Raw genomic sequence first — 22,371 nt, forward strand, 5'->3', positions numbered from 1 at the left:
AACGGAATCAACCACTACTACAACAGGAGCGACTTCCATTTCACAAAGTGCTGCATCATCTGAAAGAACAACAACCACTCCAAGAACAACGGAATCAACCATTTCTATAACAGGAGTGACTTCCACTTCACAAACTACTTCAGGCACCGACACAACAATAACAACTCCAACATCAACGGAATCAACCAGTACTTCAACAAATTCTTCTTCAATTTCAACACAAGCATCTGCTGCTCCAGGTTCTTCTACTACAAATTCAACTACAGTTTCTACACAATCATCGTCTTCTCCATATCCTTCTTATTCCGCAGTTCTAACACAATCATCTGCTTCTCCAAGTTCTACTTCAATAAATTGTTCTACAATTTCTTCACATTCAGCAATTTCTATAAGTTCTCCTTTTTCCTTGAATTCATCTTCAGTTTCAACTCAGACATTTGCTGCTCCAGTTTCTTCTACAACAAATTCATCTACAGTTTCTATACACTCAACTACTTCCTCTTTTTCCATATTTAATTCTTCTACAATTTCTGCACAATCATCTGTTTCTCCAAATTCATCTTCTTCCTCAAATGTTTCTATAAGTTCCACACACTCATCTGCTCCTTCAAGTTCCTCCTCTGCCACAGCTACACCATCCACAGTGCGTACTACCTCCACTACCAAGAACTCCCAAAGTATGCCAACGGTGCCACTCATCTTCAGAATGCTCCTGAATTACTCAGACCAACTGGGTAACAAGTCATCTCCTGATTTCATCCAGCTCAGTAATACAGTTTCACAAGAGGTGAGTGTCTTTGTATCAATTTGCTTTACACCAAGAACTCGTCCTTCTTTCTTCTTCATCGTTAGAGAAGCTTGTTTCCATTCCAATCCATGTTTTTGTTTTTTCTTTGTAAAATTTCATCAGCACTTTTCTTTCATTTTCTTTTACCTTCAATTTCCTGAATCCTCTTCTTCCATTTCACGGTTGAGGGAGTAGTGGCACTGAGCCCAAGGCAGTGCCCAGAGGTGGGCATTGGGGGCACTCGCAGTGTCACAGGTGTCATACAAGGAGTGTTAATTGATTTACATCCCTTTGTCTGTTTTGTAATTTGCTTCATTTAACTGAATTCTCAGTTTTTTAGCACAATTGTTTTACATTATGTGTCTTTTCCATTGTCAACATGGTATGAATTATGTTAATTTTTACTTTATCTAATTTTATGTTTTCTTGGCATTCGTTTTTTTTTTTTCATTTCTTGGTTGCTGCCATTTCTGGAGGTGGCCATGTTGTTTATGGTTGCTACACATGTTGTAAGTCATGTGATGAGGAAGTCACATGATGTTGTACATATTTGCACCACCTCTGTGTAACATGGTGGTGCACATGGCGTTGCGACACAGATTTTGATTTAAATAATATAAAGTCTGCCCGATGTGTCGCCATTAGCAACTGAGGTGCCAGTGAGGACTTCTTCCTGCTCTTCTGCTCTTCGTTTTTTGCCTTTTGATTTCAGATTTTCCCAGTCATTATGTTCACTTTCATCCTTTGTGGTTTTCATCTCCTTGTCCTGGTGACTTACTCTCTCTTTTAGTCAGGTCCACTTCCAGTACGGTTGTTGGGTTTGATGAAGTTCATCTGCGCCCAAATGACAAATTTTAGCAAGGTGGACTGTAAGGAGTGCAAAAGGGACAACAGAAACACAAAGTCTTTAGATGTGCTAACATCCAAATCAGAAAGTCAAAACACACAACGCCAAACCCAGAACCCCATCTGACGAATAATCGATTCAATAAGCTACTAACAAACACTGCAAAAAATGGATGCAAAATGCAATGTTCTGCTATCATAAATACTCGCTGCAATGTCACCAGGTGAATCTTTTGGGGTTTCATCTGCTAGCAATGCAGGTCCATCCCATCAACACCTCATAACAAAAAAACAAAATGGGTTTGTGTAATAAAAAGCATCAGCCACACCAAAATGAAACCAATGGCCCCCAATAAGAACTGAGGCAGTGCCAAAAATTTAAAAAAAAAACTGAAAATTGAGCAGGGAAATGTGTTTAAAACCAACCAATTCCTAATATCAGGTGACAGGATTGTCCATTTCAGGACCACTTTAAATGCTAATCTTCAGCCACACCTGGACAGGACGCCAGGCCATCACAACCCACGCTTGCCCACATACGCTGCCACCACAGAGATGCCAGTATCTGTGAGATAAGGAATGTTACAAGATGATGGTCCATGGGGACCGATTTCAGGAGTGACTGAGACGTACTGTGAAGGAGCACCTCGTTTAACAGATCAGCAGGAGCTCCGGACCACCGCATGTACAAGAGACAACAACACACTGTCACAAAAATCAAAGAAGCCACAGAAAGGTTTGGGGCAGCCACCCGTGTATTATTCCCTGGCTGCAAAAGAGTTAAAGATTTGTACTGATGTGTAGAGATTGTAGTCCATAACAGAACTGAGGGGATGGAGGAAAGTAGGCGCCTTTAAAGGTCAGTATAGGAAGTGACGTCAAAGGGACTGTGACCGGAAGTGACGTCAACAGGGCCAGGCAGACTTTCCCATGAGAGATCTGCAGAAAAGCAAGAACAAGAATCAGTGCAATCTGCCACATCCCCATCTGGCTTGGTGTTTCCCTCATTCAAGCCCTTTAGCTGCGTCATCATCTCCACACAAGTCTGCTGTCTCAGTGACATCTTCAGAGAGGTTAGACACGGACTCACTGTTCTCATTTAGTATCTTCACGTGTAGCTCAGTTTAACGACTTGGCCTGGCTGGCCAAGGAGTCACCATCCTCAAACCGTGAATAAGGTAATGACAGGCAAGAAGCCGCAGAAGTGGACCAGGAGATGAACAGGGAGTCATGGACCGGGGTCAACTCCAATAGGCCGACACTCCAAGGACCACTGTGGAGACCTCCATATGCGATTCCAGACTGTCAGATGACCCATCAAGTATCCACCAAGTCGCAGGCTGTTAGCAGCAGGTCACCGTCTTTTATACCAGCAATGCAGTGACGTCACTCTTCACCACTTCAGTTGTCACAAGGTAGTAACAGGCGCCATATCTGACAACGACATGGCTATGACTAACTCAACATGGCCGGACGATGACTTTAAAAACACAATGATAATAAATGATAACATTTGAATATCATGAGATGAACAAAACAGACAACAGAAATGGACTCTCCACACCTCCAGACCCCCAATCATAAGGTCAAGGAGGCAGCCTGACACGCTACGCCTTACCCATATTTCACTGGTGCAGGCCACAGTGCTCCTTGTCCCCCCTTCCAGACCCAAGGTGGTGTCTGAACTGAAGACTTAAGCCCCTTTGTGTTAGCCACCCGTGAGGCTCCATAACTGATGTCATTGTTTCTTCTTCTTCTTGTCTTTCAGGTTTACAAAGTGTTCCACCCGCTGTACCCAAACACCCTGAACAGAGTGATAGTCGACAAATTCACGTGAGTCCTGCTGACCTACACCTTGGCTCCTTGGGCATCTTCCGTGTTGGCCCACTTTGTGGTATACCCCAACATGTCCAGCTGCAGTGCCAGTCCTCCATGTCCCCTCTATAATAAGACCCTCTTCTTTATATCCCCCAGAAAAGGATCTGTCATCGCAGAAACACAACTGGAGTTCACCTCCAATGCCACAGCTGCTGATGCCCCTCAGAGTGCAGATGCCGTTCGAATTTTTTACAAGGCGATCAATTCATTCGGCGACGTGGGAGTCCTGCCTGTGGACCGATTGAGCGTTCAGTCTAACAGTAAGTGAAGGGCATCTCAGTGGGCTTCGTGCTTCCTTCCTAGCACCTCATAATGGCTTCTTGTCTGTCCTCTTCTTCACAGCGGTCACCATACAGCAGCTTCCTCTGGTCCACCACCTCAGTGGCATTCCAGACTCAAGATGGCTTCATTTCAGATTTATATAACAATACAAGTGTGGCTTACCATCAGCTGGAGAATAAGACCCTCGTGTGGGTAAGTGCCATCCACATAGTGCCTGGCTGTTTCTGTGCCAATGGGGGCTGAAAGCAGAGCCTGGGCACCAAGTTAGAGGAAGTGTCATATTCAGGTGACCTGCGCCATCATGGCCCTTACATTTGTATTTTTATCTTTCTTTCCCAGTTTCTGTCCATCCTGAAGCCGTACTACGGTGACCCGGTGCAGTCGGCATTGAACTTCAGGTATGACATGGCCATCATTGTTTGTCTGCCCAACAATGTCTAATGTCACTTACCCTGGGAGATGAAGTGGACATGCACACCTAGTGGGCAGCTGAGAGCTGAGCATTGGGCAACAGACGGGCAGTCATATTTGTGGTGGGGTTTGGAATTCTGCATCAATAGATGTGTGGATGTCCACCCCCTGATCATTAACCAGGGCATCAGCAGGCACTAAATGGCAGGTTGGCAAGTGTCCTCTGTAGAAGTGGGCTTTGATATCAGCTGATATGAGCAGGTCAGGTGAGCAGCAGAGATTACCAGTTTGGTGTAGTGGCAGTGCGCCATCCAGCTGTGATTGACCACACACTCACACACATCACAGTGTGGCACTGGAGTCCTGGAGGAGGTCGGGGGTCCCACAGTAGGCTGTCTGCCCATATCTGAGGACCATTATGCTAACCGTTGTTCTCTCTCAATTACCAGTAACAACTCCAACTGGGTCTCCACGAGTGTCCAGCTTCAGTTCAACACGACTGTGTTTGTCAGCACAACGGTCCTCATCACCAACATCCTGCAGAGCAGCAGTCCTGTCCCACTGGTCAAGTACACGCTGACCGTCAATGGTACGTACCTGGAATTGCTTTGTGTCCCCCTCGGTGTAATTCTCAATGTGCTCGTGTGGCACAATTTTAGCACTTGGAGCTCCGAGCTTTCTTATGGAATTCTCTTGTCTTCCACAGCTGTGCCAGCCGTGCCAGTCACTTTCATCATCTTCACCTACTATCTGAGGATTCTCAACAAGCAGTTCTCTAGTGCCATGAGTAACCGGTCATCAGCAGAGTTTGCTGAGCTCAGAGCTCAACTGAAACAAGCGGTAAGAAGTTCTTTGATTGCATGGACACCTCGCTAACGGACCCCTTGTTATGTTATATAGCACCTTTCATAATGGCTGAACAAGCCGATCTCCAAACAAGAGGGTCTCCACTACGGCCCCTACAGTCATATCAATGTCATGTATGCAGAGTGTTTGGCTGTGTGCCTACTGAGAGTGTAAGGAGCTATAAAAGACGAAGGAGCCACTGCAGGGCACAAAGTGCAGCTTTCTAGCACCCGATTCTTTGTCTGCGGTCGCACGTCCGCCCTGAAGTTGTTAATCTGCTGTCTCCTTTTATTTTTGGCAGCTCCTGCCGCTCTTCCAAATCAAGAACGGCTTTACTGACCTCTACGTCACGGACATGAAGTAAGTGACCGCCTCGTGCTGACCTCTTTCTCCATGGCTTGCACTCGCGCCAGAGCCCACCCATCACACCAGCTGTCCACTTCTCTTTGCAGGATGGGCTCAGTGATCACCACCACCACCTTCATGTACACACCAGACACAACCACCAGCAGCGATGTGACCAACACCCTCCTGAGTGGAATCTCTCAGGTCAACCTACAGGGAATACAGCTGGACCCCTGGTCCATAGTGAGCAGTGGTGAGTTCAGCGGGCAGGGACAAGTGAGACCTGAAAGTGTACAGGGTCTTGAGAATGTCCCATTGGTAACCTTGATTTTGGTTTTCCTCCAGCCACCCCGGTCCCACCAGCTCAAACGCCCTTCCCAGGCTATGCCATCGCCATCATTGTGCTCTGTAGCTTGCTCATCATCCTGATCCCAGTGGTCCTTGTGGTGGTAAGTGCAGTTCAGGTGGACCTCCCTGTCATGGAGCTCGTTTCATATCCATCTCTGTTGTGCTGTCTGCTCTTTCTGAGGTTTCTACACTTGCAGTGCCTTTCACAGCTTTGACCTTAGGGAGGCCATCTAGTGTCAGTTTGTGTCACCCAGCTCCTCTACTTATGTCCCTCTGTCTCAGCTTGTTGTGCTTTTATGAGCTGATGAGTATTTTTAATTCACTGAAAACGTCACATCTAAGGGGCAGTGCCTGAGCAATGCTGGGAGCCCACCATAGTCAATGAGTGAATTAGCAGAGTAATCAGTCCTAACAACTGGAGTCACAGGGCTGTGCCAACATAGTGGAGCCCAATTGTCACCAGATCATAACACTGGCAGCAGATGGCCACACAGATATAGAGCTTTACAGTAAAGGCAGGTGACCACCCTAACAGAGTGCCTTTCTCTACAGCCTCAGTATATGGGAGCCCCCCTAATATAGCGCCTTTTACTACAGTCAGATGGCCTCACAGATGCAGCAGCTTTCTTGCCAGCGTCTCCAAGCTCGTTGAATTGTCTTCTGTCTGAGTCCCTTGTGTCACACTTTGCTGGCTCGTCATTTCCCTCCTGATGTCCTTTTCCTTCTCCCTCCTCAGGCCCTGAAGACCCGCCTGTTCAAGAAGTTGGCACGAGCCTGCTCCCTTAGGTCACCTGACTCCTTCGACCTTCGCACTCATCTTTACGAGGTAAGTGTGCAGCTCGCAGCTCTGGAGCACCCTCTGCTGGGCCCCCCACCATGGCACTTTGATCTTACCAGAATGTAACTTATGGTCATCATCTTCTGTGTGGGGATGAAGTGCCTGATCATCCTTCTCCATACAGCCTGGTTGTGCTGCTCTGTGCCAGTCAGACACGTTTCCTTTTGATCTTCTTTTTCTTTATCTATCCACCTCAGCCTCACTTTCTCTTCTCCATTCCCACATGTTCCTTGTCTGTCCTTGTTAGATGTCCATACCTCATTCAGCTGACTTTCCTGTACTTCTGATTGTCTCATTTCTTATTCTGTCCTCTTCTGTAACTCCACAAATCCAACTTCTTCTCCTGCTCTCCCTTTCCTGCCCATGTCTCAGCTCCGTACATCACTGCCGGTCTCACCAATAAACCTCACCCTCTCACACCCGATCACAAAACACTCCTCATACCTTCTTCCAATTGTTCCCTCCACGCTACACTATACGGATGATCTCTGCTTCTAATTCTCCATGTTGATCCACCACTGAAGTTCAATATTTAAGCTTATCCACTCTTTTCAATGGCCCTCCCTGCATGCTAACTTCTGAATCCTGATCATCATTAAACTTCAGCCATTCTGTCTTCTTCTATTTAACTTCAGTCCTCTATCTTCATAGCCTTTCTCCATTCTTCCAACTTCTTCTCCACTTCCTCCTTCACAAAACGTCTGCACCAGGGGGATTGCTCTTTAATCCCAAGACCCAACCGATCCGTAACCAGAGGTGAGGACTTAAAGAAGACTCCTGCTGCAGACCTCCTCCAACTGAGATCTTGTCTGCTCCCCTTTAGACCACCTTTATCCTGAGTCCTTACTCCCTCCAGCGTATCCTGGACAGTCCTCACACACTTCTCTGGCCTTCCTTTCTGTCTCATGCACCTCCAGACCTCTTGACGTGGCACTCCATCCTAAGCCTTCTTCAAGTCGGTGACCACCATATGCAGTCCTTTCTGTTCTTGTCCATGTTTCTCTATCAGCTGCCTCAGTTCTAAGACTGCATCATGTAGTTGTTCATCTCCCTGGCATAACACCAATGTGTTCCTCCCCTGTGGTGGTCTCTTCTCTTCATAACCCTTTCTCCAAATGTCTTACTGTGTGACATCAGCTTTATGCCCCTGTAGTTTCCACAATCCTGAATATCCCCCTTCTCCTGATAAATGGGCACAATCCCAGTGTTCCTCCACTAATCTGGTCGTCTGTCCTCTTCAGAGATCTTCTGCATGAGGTCCCACCACACATCTACTCCCTCTTCCACACTTCTGCTGGTGTTTCAGGGGTCCTGTTGACTTTCCATTTTTCATTCTCTTCAGTGTCTCCTTTACTTCATCTCGCCCGTCCTTTGGGGCTCCATCCTCAAATACTACCCTTGGATTTTCCTTATTCGGCTCTTCAAAATACCTCTTGCATCTCTTCTCGATCCTGTCATGTCACCCAAGCCCCCTAACAGATAGACAGATGAGACGTAAGAGCAGCATGGAGTCAGGGGTGCAAGCAGAAGGAGCCCGCAGTGATTTGGTGTCCTCAGCTTTGTGTCTTTTTGTCTTGCAGGCCTTCGAGTAGCCGACAAGCTTGTGAATCTGCACTGATGTCCTCTGACCTGCCAGGAGCTCCGCTTATCATGAAGTATTGTGGGCAAATATGGAGTTGAGGAGCACCCTGGCTGGTACCTACACGTCTAAGGGACTGTGATGGACAGATGGATGAAGGTGGCCACTTTGATCAACTCACTGCCTTCTTCTTTGAAATTGAGCAGAACTCCACACCTCAGGAAACGTCGCGTTTACAAAAGAATTCAAACTCTGGGCTTTGGTGTCTCGTCAGACTTTGACGGAGGGGCTTGTAGAAGTGAAGGCTCCTCAAGTGTCCTCCCGAGGGGCTGACAATGGCGGCTGGCTCTTTTGATAAAGAAATGCACTGCTTTATATTTTCTTACTGAAATGATGATTGCAATTTAATTAATTTATATTCTTTATTGCAGAATTTATTTATTTTATATTCCATCTATGCATCCATTTTCTAACCCGCTAAATCCAAACACAGGGTCACGGGGATCTGCTGGAGCCAATCCCAGCCAACACAGGGCACAAGGCAGGAAACAAATCCCGGGCAGGGCGCCAGCCCACCACAGGACACACATACACACACACACATGCCAATTTAGCATCGCCAATGCACTTAACCTGCATGTCTTTGGACTGTGGGAGGAAACCCACGCAGACACGGGAATAACAAGCAAACTCCACGCAGGAAGGACCCGGGAAGCGAACCCATGTCTCCTTATTCATTATCGATTTCTAAAATAGCAGTGTTCTCCATCTCTAACAATATTCCAGCCATGAGCACCGAGTACGTTTGTGGACCCCTGAACGATCGACGCCGAACGAGGCGCCTGGTGAAGTCGCAGTTTTAATGACGCTACCTGCGCTGATCCCGCCGCTGTTTCTCAGGTCACGATGGCTCTCCCTGCGTCCCCAAGCGGCTCCCACCTTGCCGTGCTATTTCTTCGTGACGCCCCCTTATCTTCTCTGTTTATTTAATCCCCGGGGGTCTCCCCTGCCTTCTTGAACCTTCTCGGTTTATAAAATGTAACATTCCATGGGGTGCAGCGCTCAACGTGCTCGGGTGACGTTTCGCCGTCAATCACCCGTGCAGCCCCCCCATCTACAGGTACACGCAGGCTACTGAAGCCCCCGGTGTGTTCGCTGTCCTCTGATGCCCGCTGATCGCTCTTTCCCAGTCATTTTCCAGCTCTTTCTACCCACTGCCACTGCGTCACCTCCGAGGTGTCCCAAAAAACAAGCGAAAGACTGAAATGAGAGACACGTGAGATCATCCCTCACCTTTGGTGGCGGCGCGCCCTCGTGTGGCCCGTGCGGAGCACAACCTCGTGAAGCTCCACGGCCGACTAGCGAGCGACTTTACGTGAGTGGAGCGTTTCTCAGAGCGCCTGTCAAGCAGCCACGAGCGGCTCTGCGTCTTTAACGTCGATCAGAAGGTAAAGAGGAGGCCATTCAGTCCAACATATCAGCACCTTCTCTTCACCTTCTCTTCACCTTCGAGACTAAATCAATAATTGCGTTAAACATTCGCTCATCTCTGAATGTTGCATTTCCAAGGTGCTCACTGACAGGTTGTGGTCTCCACTGATGGTGATGATCTTTGACTTTTTTCTTCAGTGGTATCTTGTGCTTCCACCCGGTGCCTTTGTGTCAGATCTCTCTTCTGTTTTCCAGAGTGTTCTTTGTCGCTTTTCTTATTTCTCTTCCTTGTGATTTTCCCATCACAGTTTATCCAAGTCTGTGTGTCAAATGCCTTCAATGCCCTGCACTTCCTTTCTGGTGTCTGCTGTGGTGGTCAGTGGTCTGAAACCCTTCATTCTCTCTTCTTTGGCACATTCAGATTGTTTGAGTATTTTATCCTTTTTTTAATTTGATTATTTTCCAGTTGTGCTCTATCTTGTGACACTATTTCAAGACCCCTCTACCAGGCTCGTTCTTCATCAGTTTCAGGTAGTCTCCTTGAAAGACTCTTGTGGTCGGTGTCAGTAAGCACTTTGTCCAGTATTAGCCCATGGACACCGAGAATACTGAACAAGGAATTCCTCAACACAATGGAAATCAGATCATCGGTGCAGTTTAGTGAATTTGGCAACAACATCTGCACATTGGAGGGCGGCCAACACATTTAACATCATCTTGGGATGCGCAGGACGGAGACAACTTTCACTGCTGGTCAACATGTAGTTAAATGTCCACTTCAGCAGAGCTGTAATCTGACTTTCCTCTTCACAGCTCCGATCTCTTTGAACACCACAAAGGGTTAACAGATGTCTGCATCACTGGCATGACGTAAGTGCTGCCTGCTGCTTGAGTCTTGTGTTTTAGGTACCTGGTGCCACCTTTATGTGTGTGTGACATTTGTAATATGTCCTCGTCCCCTGTCAGTAATGGCTCTGTCAGCACCAGAACTGAGTTCACGTTCTTACCTGCCTACACCACACGAGCTGATGTGGCCGCTCATCACTTGGCTTCTACACGACTGTAGGTGAGCTGTGCCTCGGGTTAAGCTGGCAGCTACGCCTTGTCAATCAGCCCCCCCAGTGACTTGCCCTCTTTTATCACATGGAGGTCTGCCACCCTAACCCTAACATTTCATGCCTTCCAGAATGTTCTGAATTAGGTAACAGAACTTACTGTGGCTGCCTGTCCTTTTTTATCATTGCTCATATAGTTCCCTGTTTATCAATTTTATAGCGTCTTTCACATCTGTCACATAATGTTCACATGTATGTTAGAGTGCCTGTCTGTCATGAAGTGCCCTTTGCATCTGCTTGTCCGTCTGTCTTTGTGTTGTAGAGTACCATTCACACCTGTCTATCTCTCGTTCACGTAGTACTGTTCATTTATATATTCAAAGATCCTTTTTCTTTCTTGACAATCTATGGGTGGAATATTTCTGATGTTCATAGAGATGGGTGTCTAACAATGAACGCAGATTTCTTCTCCTCTTAGAATAATAGCGCAGTGTAACCAGTTTGTCTTGTTATTAATGTAAATACAGATCCTCACTGTTATTGCTTTGTATTTTTCCAGATTCATCCAATATACTGACATTGAAGCCTCTCCCTTCCCTCACTGTTGCAGTCCTTGTGGTGTCCAGGGCTTTCATCTTGGCAGTCCCTCTCTTCAGTATCCTAGTGAGTAGCCACCTCAAGCAGGGATACCTCGCTGTGCGCCATCCCAGAGTGGAAGATGGAGTATGGAGAGAGGGAGACATGGAGCAGACCTTCAGCTGCCCTCCCTTTAAGGATCTCATCAGAGTCTCCCTGCCCTGCTCTCTCATAATTTAATGGCTGTGCTGTATATTTAAATATCATTTAGTTCACAGTGTACGGTGATTTTTTAGTTCAGTTTTCTGGCTTAATGCCTGACTTTTTTTAGGAAATTGGCGCCTGTCTGGGCTGGAAAACACCACATTTGTTTGATTTGAGCAAAGCGTCATAAAAGGTGTTGTGACACTTGGACTTTCCATAAAGAGCTAAATATCTTTAGGAATCCTCCCCAAAGGTAGTTGAACTTCTTATTGTGTTCACAATGTGAACAAGTGTGTACTGCTTCAGTTCAACCCTCTTAACCCAAAGGGCAGGTTACCCATTGTGCCAAGTGAATGTTTGTCTCCTAGAGTAACACATGGCCACCCACAGATCTCTGTTATAATGCAGCTCCATGATGGAGTCTCACAGGGCATCAAGTTCACAAGAGCGGAGTTGGCCTGTAGAACCTAAAAACACTTCAGCCTGAAAAGCCCAAGTTTCTTGTTATGAGGAACATTTCAGGTGGCAGAATCCGTCTGCGCTAGCGAATGTGTGTTATGGAAAAGGGATACTCGAGGAAGTCATCACTCACAACAACAGGGGCCTGCTAGTGGCTGGCTATCCAGTCAGGGAGAGCGTCTCATGACCAGGCCCTGCTCTCCTTGGTCATTGCTCTCCTTCTTCTTAAGTTGTTTTACAGACTCAGTTGGGACAGATTTTCAAACCAAGAAATTTAGCTGGGCCAGAAACTTTCAGTGGCCAGCAAGCAGCAGGTAATGACAAATTTTAAATCAACATAAATGAACGTATTGAAAAACAAGTCATGTTAATTCTTTGTATCCCTCCTTTACATTTGGTCACATCTGACACAGGGACAGGAGATATAGATATATTGGGGGAATCAGCCCGGACACAGACAGGTAGACATCGTTGGTTTCAACCCACACACGTTTATTTACAGTATTTACACAATTGTGCCACACACAACCCAGTTCCGCAGCACCAATCACCCTCAAGTCCAGGCCCTTACAGAATGCCTTTGTCTTCTCCTGGCCGCCTCCACTCCTCTCCTCCAAGCTCTGTCCTCTTCCACCCGACTCCAGCTATCGAATGTTCACCCAGATGTGCTCCAGGTGCGTCCTGATAACCTTCTGCCGGCCCTCCCAGGTGTGGCAGAATTGCCGGCTGTGCACCCAGAAGCACTCCAGGTGTCTCTGGTCTTCTTTCTCTCAGCACCTCCAGGTGTGGCAGAAGTGCTGAGGGCCAGGGCTCCTCAGGCATTCGGGCACCCCCTGACAGTAACCACAGGTCCTTATAGGGTTGAGCTTCTAAGCTCTGATCCCGTGGCCCCCAAAGACACCAGGGTGGTTGCCCCATCGTGGTCTGGAGGAGGCATAATCCCTCCTCCAGTCCTTCTCAGCGTCCCGGCTGGGTACCACCCCCAGTCGCTCTCCACAATATATATGTATGTACATGTATCCTGGTTTTATAGACTTCATAACATTGAGTGGCTTCTTAGACAGAAATGGGAAGGATGTTGATGATCACATTGCTGTGTGGCATTTGGGACCTGGTGGCGAGTGCTACCATCCGTGGAATGGATTTATAATCACCATAGTGCCTTTTGAAAAGTGACTTTAAAGGAGTTTTCTTTATGGTCTTCTCTAGTTCCTTAGAAGCTCATTGTAAAAATATTCATCCTTGAAGCAACTGGGATCTGATTGAGAAACTTGTTGGCTGCAGCCACAGGGGCCTCTGTGGAATGAACTTAAGGACCACTGATCTAGGAGAATTCTTTCACCTAAATAGAAAGCACATCATGGAGAACACCAAGTGGGCAGTAAGGGGAGAGATGCACGTGGGAATCATGGGACTCCAGAACAAAGTGAAGAGTTTGGCAGTTAAAGCAGAAGCCTTGATAACTTTAAAAAGGATTGGAATGTGAGACAGAGATGATCGAGGTAACAACAGGAGATACAGATTTGAATGGTCACCTCCTATTTGTCAAACCTCTAAAGTTCTCGTAAAATGTGCTCCTTGAGAATGGAGGGAACATTAAAAGACTGTACTGTCCTGCAGTTACCCAAACAGGCAGACACTAAGGCCAAGACTTAGGATAAAGGTTGGAGAGTACATCTCACCTACAAGGAAAAATCAAAGCGAAAACTGACCACGAACTATGAACTTCATTCCACTTTCACTCCTTCCGGCATTTTTGCAGAACCCACTTCTGCTATTCGTGTCGTGCTGATGTTGTTAATGAAGCTGCTGTACAGACGGCCACAGCTAAACAAGAACATCCTCATAGATAGATAGATAGATAGATAGATAGATAGATAGATAGATAGATAGATAGATAGATAGATAGATAGATAGATAGATAGATAGATAGATAGATAGATAGATAGATAGATAGATAGATAGATAGATAGGTCCAGGAGTGCACCCACCTGACAGCTCGGTTCTCAAAGTTCATCTACCCAAAGTGGCCAAACCCTTGCAGTGCTGTCTGCTCACACACTCAGATCCTGGAGGTAACTGGCGAGCACGGACAGCACAGGCCTGACCTGAGTACATGGCTCGGGCCTGGAAATGGTGAAGACTTTTTATATAAACCTGTAGTGTCTTTCAGACTAATCTTGGCCATTGTATTCTTCATTTGTGTGCACAACAGGTCACTCACTCTCGCAGGTCATGTGGCCTTGAGGTTTACTGTCCATGGCCCTTGACCTGATGTGTCCAAATGACCTTTCATAAAGCATTGTATCTTATCAGCTCCGCTCCATTCAGTTCATTCTTGTATCTTCAGACATGTCTTATTCCATGTTTATCGTTCTTTTCCTTGTGTGTGTATAAATAAATAAATAAATAAATAAATAAATAAATAAATATACACACTCTTTTTTTTTATAAGAATTGAGGAGGAGAGATGAGACCTTTTTCCACCGCTGTCAAGTTCATTACAGTTTAACCTTCTTACTGACCACTAGGCCAGGGTGAAGTCACGCTTTGTGACATGAAGTGACGTGAGTTTGGCCTTTACACCACAGAGGGACTTTGTCCATCAGCGTCTAGCCTTCTAGCACTAAAGGCCGCAAGAAGAACTACGCCCGCTTGGACTTCATGTTCTGTGACACCTTACACAAGCCTATGATAAAAGGTTAAGGGCGAGTGCTGTGGCCAGACAGTCTTTTAGAGGACAACCACTCACACACACGGGGGGAATTGAGAGGGACCTTATGTAGAAGGGGGTCCTGGTGGAGAGAACGTGCAGGGTGAACAACAGGCAGGTTCACGCAGACTCTGATTTGAAATCAAGCTAAATTCTTGGGTCCAGAGCTCCTTCCAGAGCTCCCATCAGGACTGCATTTGGCCTTAAACCCGCGTTCATTTGAAAAGTGGATGTGCTTTTACTGCTTGCATTTATGAAGCCTCCACAGATTTTGTAAAGTTGACTGGTGTGCATGATGGTGCCGCAGGATGGACTGGCACAAGGCTGCTGTGATATGGAGTAATGATGTTGGCCATGTCTGTTATAGAGTGCCTTTGAAATTATCTATCATGAGGTGCCATTCATATATATGTTTACTATTGATATCATTTTCCATATTCTATCTATCAACCTACAATCTGTATATGATGTCATGTCCGCCACATTCATCTGTCTAGAGTGCCTTAAATTGATGCTGCCATCCATGTCATCGGTTCATTTAATTTAATATGGTTGGCTGATGAAGCCCATACCAGCACCAAGCTAACACACAGGTAGGTCCCAAATGGGCTCTGATATAACGCACAGTCCTGCCATGGGGGTGACCTGAGTTGGCATCTCAGTGCTGCCTGCTCATTCCCTTCTAGGCCATTTTTACGGGTCAGGACAGATTTGTTGGTATCCCTCCATAAAATAACTTGAACTGACAAAGGTACTTGGCACCCATCATTGTCTATTCTGCATTTAATAAAATCAGACTTTGCTTTGGAGTTTTAATTCAACAGAATCTTTCAAATAACAACATGAAATGGCACTGCTAAAAATGACAGGACCCTTAACGTAATCTTTCATTGCTCAGCCTTTAGAGTTTAAAGTCCCTGCACACAAACGATTCCTGGAGCTCTCCATGAGACTTCTGCGCTTCTCCACTCTTCCCTTGCCACCTGCTCCAGCTGTGCCAGGCTTGAAGGGGTCTTCTCCAGACTGCATGTGTCAGTTGTTTCCATGGATGTTTCCTAAGATTCAAATCAGGGCCCTCAGAAGGCCACTTCAGAACTGGCTGGCGTTGTTTCTGGGTCCTGTTAGCTGTGTGTTTTGGCTCTTTATGCTGTTGGAGGATCCATGACTTGTGACTGAGACAGAACTTTATGACACCGGGCAGAACGTTTCACTCCAGAATGTCTCGATAAGACTTGAGATTTCCTTTTCAAGTCCTCAAAGACCCTCGTGACAGGCACAGCAAAGCAGCCTCCAAACATAAGTGAGCCTCCTCTGTCAGTCAGTCAGTCTGCTGTTCAGTTTATCGTCGGTGTACAGAGAGCTGGTGTGACTTGCTGAAAAGCTCCAGTTCTGTCTCCTCTGTCCAAAGGACATTCTCCCAGATACATTTTGTGTTGCGTGTCTTCTTCCATTCAGCTCACTGTTACTAAAAAGTGACAGATCATGCGATCAGACACTGACAGACCTTGGAGTTCATCTCATACCTCTTTGGAAGTTCTCCTTGGCTCTTTATCTGCCATTCTCAGTGTCCTTCTGCCCATTCTACAGTTGATGTTCCTCTTGTGGCCTCATCCAGGGAGGTTGGCTACTGTACTATGTACCTTCAACTTCTTAATGATATTTGCAGCTGTAGTCACAGGAACATCAAGCTGCTTGGAGGTGGACTTCTAGCCTTTGCCTTCAACATGTTTGTCATTTTCCTTGTGATCCCCTCAGATTTCTCTCTTTTGCTTTCTCTGGTCCATGTTCATTGTGTGACACATGATGATACCACAGCAGAGTGATGACTTTTTTCCATTTAAATACAACTGCAGACAACAACAACAACAACAACAACATTTATTTCTATAGCACACTTTCATACAAATAATGAGCTCAAAGTGCTTTACATGATGAAGAAAAAGAAAAAAGACAAAGTAGGAATTAAAATAAGAGAACACTAATTAACATAGAATAAAAGTAAGGTCCGATGGCCAGGCAGGGAGGACAGAAAAAAAACTCCAGACGGCTGGAGAAAAAAAATTAAATGTGCAGGGGGTCCGAGGCCACAAGACCACCCAGGCCGCCTCTAGGCATTCTACCTAACATAAATGATCAGTCCTCATTGTATTCAGGGTTTTCATGGAAGGACTTGATGATGACGGTCACATGGACTTCTGGACATCATGGTGCTTTGATCAGGTGGTGGTGGTGCAGGTCGCCACCATAGAAAACAGGAAAAAGAACAGAAGAGAAAGGAGGGGTTAGTACAGATTTTGGAGCCAGTATGAATAGTAATGATAATTAATTGAATATGCAGAGCATCAGGATTAAATTATAATGAAGTTATGAGAAGGCCATGTTACAGTAATGTGTTTTCAGCTGATTTTTAAAGTGCTCCACTGTATTAGCCTGGCGAATTCCTATTGGTAGGCTATTCCAGATTTTAGGTGTATAACAGCAGAAGGCTGCCCACCTCGCCACTAAGTTTAACTTAATAATAATTAAGAATTTATAATAATTAGTAATAATTAATAATTAGTTAATAAGTTTAACTTTACGTTTATAAGTTTAGCTCTTGGAATTCTAAGCAGACACTCATTTGAGGATCTAAAGTTACGATTTGGAATATAAGATGTCAGACATTCCGATATATAAAATGGAGTGAGATTATTTAAGGGATTATAAACCATGAGCAGTATTTTAAAGTCAATTCTGAATGACACAGGTAACCAGTGTAGTGACATCAAAACTGGAGAAATGTGCTCGGATTTTCTTTTCCTAATTAGGATTCCAGCAGCTCCTTTCTGCACTCGTTGTAATCGATTGATGTCTTTTTTGGGTGGTCCTGAGAGGAGTGCATTACAGTAATCTAGTCGACTGAAAACTAAAGCGTGAACTAATTTTTCAGCATCTTTCAATGATATAAGAGGTCTGACTTTGCTGTCCTAGTGATCTGATTAATATGTGATTTAAAATTCAGGTCACAGTCAACAGTTTCCCCTAAATTCTTTACCTCCTTCTTGACTTTTAATCCTAATGCATCAAGTTTATTTCTAATAACCTCATTATGTCCATTATTGCCTATCACTAAAATTTCAGTTTTATCTTTATTTATCTTGAGAAAATTACTATTCATCCACTCAGAAACACAAGTAAGACATTGTGTCAGTGAATCAAGAGAGTCGGGGTCATCAGGCGCAGACATATCTGATATCAACTGAAGAAAACTGAGTTTCAAAAATGACTCTGGGGGTCCAGCAAATGTGTCCAAGCCAATTTAGAAGGTCTTTGTTGAATAAGCTCCCCTGTCACACTTGCTTTGCTGTACTTGATGACATGTGAAAGGCGTGCAGGTGCACAGAGGACAATCGCTTTTCATTCCATCAGTTTTCAGGAGGTAGACGGCACCTTCTCAGTAAGTTATGAGGGAAGCAACACATTTCTGTCCGTCTCCGTTTTGTTGTTTCCTGAATACCATGAGGACTGATTGAGGTCATTGATGTGAGGTAGAAGGCCTAGAGGAGGCTGGGTGGTCTCGTGTCTCAAACCCCCTGCAGATTTTATTTTTTTTCTCCAGTTTTTATTTTGTTATTTCAGTCCTCCCTGACCATCTGACCTTACTTTTATTCTATGTTAATTAGTGTTCCCTAATTTTAATTCTTATTTGTTTTGTCTTTTTTCTCTTCCTTCATCATGTAAAGCACTTTGAGCTCATCATTTGTATGAAAATGTGATCTAGAAGTAGACGTTGTTGTTGTTGTTCATTTTAGTAAAACAGAATTTTGGACAAGCACTAAAATACGGTTGGTGTTCTCACTTTCACTTTTTCTTTGGCTTATCATCGCTGTGTTCTTCATGCTGTTATTTTCGTTTGTTTTTTCCTTCTTCTTCCTTATTTTGATTTGAATACCTCAGATCCAGACTCGGTAATTATTAAAAAATGGTTGTGCAGACGTCATTATGAACATATATTAGTTATTTGTAATGAATGAGGAACAAGCCGTGTTTATTGAGTTTCTGGAAATAATTAGAAGGCGGCTCACAAGACAAACTACACAAAATGTGCACATTGGGCGGGGGGGGGTCAGCGTTGTCACTGGAGACGCACTCACCTGCTTCAGGTGCTCCATGTGGCAGCCGTGTGACCATCGGGGCTACGTTGGTGTCCTGAGCTGGAGGAGTGCAGTGTGGTGGCTGACCTCACATACAGTTAGGTCCATAAATATTTGGACAGAGACAACTTTTTTCTAATTTTGGTTCTGTACATTTCCACAATGAATTTTAAATGAAACAACTCAGATGCAGTTGAAGTGCAGACTTTCAGCTTTATTTCAGTGGGGTGAACAAAACGATTGCATAAAAATGTGAGACAACTAAAGCATTGTTGTTTCATTTAAAATTCATTGTGGTAATGTAGAGAACTAAAATTAGAAAAAACATTGTCTCTGTCCAAATATTTAAGTACCTAACTGTAAATGTCCGTTTAGCATCAGGGACCTGATTAGTTCAGACGGGTCATCACGGGATTGTGTAATCTGAAGGAGAGTCGTAACGGGACAGCAGAGAAATGCTTTGATGAGTTCCAGTTTGAGTAGAGCTCCATGGCTTCCTCTTGACAGCCTCCAAATGAGTAGAGTTCATTGTAATAACCACAGGTCTGGCAATCCTCCTATCACAAATTGGGGCAAATATAACAACACCATCCTTATCTATCAGGATCTATCGACTGCCTTAGGTCTAAGAGTATTTGTCACAGTGGTGGTCATCGAGACATGTGGTCTGGATTTATGTGCCACCATTCAAAGATCACATCATCCCAAAGCACAGGAATAGATCCAAACCATGCAGCTTTCCATCGGCTCTCATCACATTATGAGGACGTATTTAAAGAGTGACTCGGGGTGTTTGAGGACTGTCACATACCCAAGGTGATCCCTCACAGTACCATAAGCCATTCTCATGTGTCCTCTTCCCTTTCTCTTCATGCCATGCTGGGCTCCACTAAAGGTTTGATCACAGACAGAGCAGCGGCCATTTAACCAAAAAATGGAGTGTCACCAATGTTTCTAATTTAAAATAAGTGTCGCTGTGACAGCTGGTGACATGTGCATTGTGCTGCTCCACTAAGCCTCCATTGTCTTTACTTGCTGTTTTGGTGACGAGGCTCTTTGAAGACTGCATTAAAAATCTCCACTTGGCCGAGATCCGTGGTCCACAAGCTTTCTGAGTCTCATGCAGACAGGTCTAGTTTGGCAGAAAAGGTGAGCACATCGTAAAGGGGGCTCGAGGCCGCAGTCAGTGAAGTGACATCATGAAGACGGGCAGTGCCTTTAGTGCTGCTTTGACCCTGGATGGACTTGAGCGCAATCACACTGAGTGTTGGCTCACGTGCAGCCCATCATGGCTCCAGGTCAGATTTCACCTCTGCCTCGTTTTTACACTCGATCCTCACAACTTGTCTTTGCTTTCTATTATTGTGGCCCTCTCTGGGTCATCGGCTCCTGACTTTCAGGTTTTTTATTTTTATTTTTTTGCTTTTTATTCCTTATAGAAGGCCTGCTGGTATGAAGAGTAGTGCTGCCTCATAGCTTCATCATCCTCAAATCCTGTTCCTGGTTGTTCTCCACTTGATGTTTGCGTGTTCTTCTTAATGTCCGTGTGCCTTTTTTCTCGGTACGCCAGTTTCCTTCACACATCCCCAAAGGCAGGTGACGTTAACTTAACGATTATAGTGCAGGTGTGCCATCTGATGGCCTGGCACCCCATTAAGGGCCAGTTCCTGTCCTGTGCCCAGTCCTGTTGCCACCCTATTACTGATTATGCCAGTTTGAGATGGCCAGCCTCTGCACTCCATCCTCAGATTTCTTTCTCAGTTCTGTTTTTGATTCTCCTTTTCACTTCACAGTTTCAGTCCATCCATCCACACATCTGCTTATCCAGGAAGGTGCAGCATATTCTGATGAAATTGGTCACAGAGGTGGGCATTAACCCAGCATGGGTGCTAGTCCATCACGGGTCACACTGCTGCACACCAGTTCTCCATTAGCCTGATGTTCATGGTTTTGAGTTGTGTGAGGAAGTCAGAGCAGCAGGGGGTAAAACTCCACGAGACCAGATGCAATGCCCACGCTGACACTTTATACTGGGGCAGCTGGAGTATTGAGGCCTCATCCATTACCACTAAGCCGCCCTAAGCATACATGTGCATATGGAAGTGAGACTCACAAGCTCCTTGGCATGGCTCAGCCTCCTCCAAGTCCATAGGTGGTCCAGAGTCCCATTTCATCAGCCTTGTTTCTAACTGCAGTCTTCACCTGCATCAGGGGTCAGTTAGTGTGGTGACTGCTACAGGTGGTTGGCATTGTGTTGTCCATCTTTGTCAAATGTAGACTGGACAGGACATGAAGCAGTGGATGAAATGAGACAGCTGATGAAGTTGGCATCAGAGAGTTCCAGAAGCACGCCCTGGCACCAGCCGAGACCCACACAACTTGTCTTTCATGTTGGCTGCTCTGCCTGAGGCGTGAGATTCGTTTTCTTCCCTTCTCCGCCCTTCACACTCCTTTCATATTTTCTTTGCATGACTTGAATGAGCAGCTTTTCTTTTTTTCTGTTCTTTCTCTTCGCTTTGCCTGGTCACTTGAAGGCTCGTCTCTCCCCTGATCACTCGCATGTCATGTGTTACACACTGTGTTTCAAGTCACCTCCTGGCATGACGTGGCCTTCTCAATGTCTTCATTACCTTATTTTGGTTCTCTTTATTCCATGATACATTTATCCGTAGTGAGTGAAGGGGCAACATGGTAGAGTACCCACCTCCTGCATTGCCTCTCTGTCTCCTTGTGGCTACGACTTCACAGGTGGACCACCAGGGCACTCTGGGCTGCGTCTCCCTCTGTTGGCCTTTGGAGTTTTAAAGAACTTATTTATTTAAAGGCCCTCTGGTACTTTGGGTTGGCTGCTCATTAGCCTGCTTGACCGTCTTGTGACCATAACTGACCTTCCCTTGCTCACTTTATTGAGGTTTGTACCATTAAACAGATGTCCATGCTGTAATGGACTGTGGCGCAAACCTGGGTTCAGACCTGGGCAGACACTGATGGAGCTGTCTGTCCCTCACGACCGCTCTACTGGCACCATCACTAGACCTGATCTGTAAGGGGGGCTTATCCTGTTGAGTGTCTAGAGTGCCCACTGACACCTCGGTCCATCCAGGTAGATCATCTCGGGCTTCAGAAGTAACCTGTAGCTCCTGAGTTGAGCACATGGCGGCACATCTAGTGGTACACCATGACAGAGTGTGTGTGTGTGTGTGTTTGTGTGTGTGTGTCTGTGTGTGTGTGTGTGTGTGTGTGTGTGTGTGTGTGTGTGTGTGTGTGTGTGTGTGTGTGTGCTCACTCAAGTGTGTAATAAGGCCAATGAGACCTTTGCTCATTCATAATGACTCAAAATGTCTGAAGGGTGCTGCTGATCAGACCTTTGACCAGCTGAATGGCCGCCATAAAGCCCTTTTCTGCTGGGCACGTTGATGCTGACCGTGTCTCATGTCAGCTGCAGTCCTTTTCTGAACCTCCTCACAGGCCCACATTCTGCAGGTCTGATTCTCCGTGGCACCTGCTCTAAGGTTACGTTGATGAGCGTCGTCACTTTCTGTCCTGAGTCCAAATTCATGACAAGGTTTTGAGAAGATGCCTGTTAAGAGGTCAGTCAGCATTTCATTTCTCATTACATTTAGGTTCAGTGGTCAGCTTT

General features: G+C 45.6%; 1 protein-coding gene and 1 long non-coding RNA gene across 2 annotated transcripts in view; one reads left to right on the top strand and one right to left on the bottom strand.

Moving 5' to 3' along the window:
- Positions 1 to 22,371, top strand: part of LOC114643124 (mucin-2-like) — a 256,765-nt gene that overhangs the window by 69,918 nt on the left and 164,476 nt on the right. The window lies entirely within an intron of this gene.
- Positions 1 to 22,371, bottom strand: part of LOC127526199 (uncharacterized) — a 42,779-nt gene that overhangs the window by 2,317 nt on the left and 18,091 nt on the right. The window lies entirely within an intron of this gene.

This window comes from Erpetoichthys calabaricus, chromosome 17, assembly GCF_900747795.2.
Source record: "Erpetoichthys calabaricus chromosome 17, fErpCal1.3, whole genome shotgun sequence".
NCBI classification, from domain to species: Eukaryota; Metazoa; Chordata; class Cladistia; order Polypteriformes; family Polypteridae; genus Erpetoichthys; species Erpetoichthys calabaricus.